Source organism: Labrus mixtus, chromosome 9, assembly GCF_963584025.1.
Source record: "Labrus mixtus chromosome 9, fLabMix1.1, whole genome shotgun sequence".
Taxonomy (NCBI): domain Eukaryota; kingdom Metazoa; phylum Chordata; class Actinopteri; order Labriformes; family Labridae; genus Labrus; species Labrus mixtus.
In genome coordinates, this window is record NC_083620.1 from 29,342,821 (window position 1) to 29,345,320 (window position 2,500).

Sequence of the window (2,500 nt, forward strand, 5' to 3'; positions counted from 1 at the left end):
CTCCATCCATCCATCCATCCGCCCCCCCCTCCTCCGTCCGACACATCCATACGTACAAACAAACATGTACATCCAGTGTTTTTATTTTTTCTTTGCTTGTCTGTGAGATTTTATATTGTCTACGAGAGAAAAAGAAAAATGCAGAAATGTAAAAATCGAGACATTCCTCCTCCTCCTCCCCCCCCCCCTCCTTTTATTCTCCTCTGCTCTCTGTCTCTACCGACTCCTGATTGGTGGATTTAAAGTACAACAAAAAAAAAGAAAAAAAAAGACTGTTAGTTTTATATGACGGCCATTTTGGTTTGTAGTCCCCCCTTCTTCCTCCTCCTCCGCCTCCTCCCCCCCCCCTCCCCCCACCTCCTCCTCATCCGTCCCCGTAGATATTTGACAGTACAGCAGGACCATGTTGCTACAGTATATAAACTGCCCCGAGGACTGCCACCCCCCCCCCCCCCACACCAACACTGCGATGTCTTCAGCTCTGTGTGTTTAATGTTTTTAGACTGTTATATTGTGTACATGAAGAATAAAAAAGAAAAAAAAGGAAAAAATCACCATCAAATATTAAAGTCAAATGTTTTTTTGTTTTTTTCTTCCTGTTCGGTTTTGGGATTTTTGTTTTTTTCTTCTCTTTTCTTGTTTTCTAAAAACTTCACATCTTCTCACTGTTACCGCAGTCGCAGACGATACGCTGTAATTAAAAAATAATAATGATGATGATGATGATGATGATGATGATGTTTTGTTGGTCCAAGTTTTCACATGTCCGCTAGCAAATTGTCAAGAAAAAAAATAGTACAATAAAGACTAAAATCTAACAACTAAACCGCAAGTCAGTGTGAGGTTTTTTATTTTTTATCTGCAGGAGTGAAGGAAGGGGGGGGGGGGGGTGGAGGGAGAGGAGGGAGGTGGGGGGGTGCACGCTTGAACACCATTGGATGCTCATTAATCTGCGTATCGATAATCTCATCCCTTTACGTAATGGGAGGAATAATAGGAGATTTCTTTGTATTAAAGTAGATCTGTATGTATTAGCTGGCAGCAGGCGGGGGAGGGGGGGCTGGAGGGGGGACGGGGGGGAGGGGAGGGCGGAGGTCGTCCATATGCCAGACACAGTCCCCTCACACCAAACGTGGCTGCACTACTTTTATATTTTACGCATCAGGATTCAACTCAGACAGGAAACTGTCACCTCTGTTTCTGTGTTTACACTTTACTTATTTTAGTCAAATAATCGACTTAAAGGTGAAAATTAAAAGTCACATATCCTCCTCTTCTTCTTCAGTTTAAATAAGTCTCAGAGCTCCTCAAAACATGTGTGTGAAGTTTCTTGTTCTAAATCCACTCTGATCCTGTATTTGATCATGTCTATAAACCCCTCTATGTCAGCCCTGCTCAGAACAGGCTGTTTCTGTGTCTGTACCTTTAAATATGTAAATGAGCTGTGTCTGACCACGCCCCCTCTCTGGAAGGGCTCAGGTGTCTCGGTGCTTTCTCGTTCCATGTCCTATTGTTTACGGTGATAAGGCAGACTCAGAGGGCAGAACAAACACCTAGCTGTGGGAGTGTCACCCACCTGGGGGAGGGGCTATTGCCCTTTGTGATGTCATGAAGGGAAAATCTCCAAACGGCCTGTTTGAACACACATTTTCTGAAAAGTGGAGCAGGTATAAGACAGAGAGGATGGACTTTTCTCATCATTGGGGGGTTTGTAGACAGACTAGAGACACATGTTAGAGTTAGAGGAACATGGAGAAGAGGATTTTAAATATTTGACCTTTAAATGTTTAAAACAAAGAAAAAACAACATGCAGCAGAAAAATGGGAAAATGGATAGTTAAATGGCCAGGTGTTTCAGGATGTTTCCTCCTGACCTCGGTGTATCTGAGAGGTCTGCAGAGGATCAACAGGATAAATCATATTTATATTCCTCTTTATAAACCTGCAGTGAAAAACAGGATTTGAGTCAAACGACTCGGGGAAAGGTCATTTATATCAGGATGAGGTCATAAGAGCACCAGGAGACGATACGTCTGTAAAGACATGTCGATATAAACTGACACACATTTAAACTTCAACATATAAAGAAATGTAAATAAATGTGGCGAGGATATCTGACACACACAGGTGACTGACCCCATCAGACCAACAGGTACGAGGCATCTCGACGGAGGGCTCGCTCAGAGGAGGACGCTAACCTGCTCGCTCGCTGTAGGCAGGTAGAAAATGAAGCTGCTGACACAGGTGTGTTGAAGTCAAGACAAACAAAAACTGAGACCAAGACAGACCCGAGACCGGAGTGCTCCGAGACGATTAGGGATCAAGACCGAGTCAAGACCAAGACCATATCACAGAAAAATCCTCATCTTGTGTTTAGGGGGCGTGTCCTGCTGAAGGTCGGTTTGACTGAATAATGTACGGTCTAATAAACATGTCAGACAGCGTGTGAGAGCCTCTCATCGTGCTCCGACTCCGCTGTCGTACACTCAGGTGTGAAGAA

General features: G+C 44.0%; 1 protein-coding gene and 1 long non-coding RNA gene across 3 annotated transcripts in view; both read left to right on the forward strand.

The window, feature by feature from the left end:
• The window catches only part of si:ch211-137a8.4 (ribosome-binding protein 1), a 49,071-nt gene extending 48,245 nt beyond the window's left edge, over positions 1–826 (forward strand). For both annotated transcript variants that reach the window (XM_061047277.1, XM_061047276.1), the window contains one exon: positions 1–826. This exon is cut by the window's left edge and continues 372 nt beyond it. The gene's annotated coding sequence lies outside the window, so the exon portion shown is untranslated.
• LOC132980900 (uncharacterized) overlaps positions 1–1,788 on the forward strand; it is a 44,872-nt gene extending 43,084 nt beyond the window's left edge. Inside the window, exon 3 of the long non-coding RNA XR_009674211.1 lies at positions 1,716–1,788. This is a non-coding gene — a long non-coding RNA (uncharacterized LOC132980900). The remainder of the gene's footprint in view (positions 1–1,715) is intronic.
• The last annotated feature ends 712 nt before the right edge of the window (positions 1,789–2,500 follow it).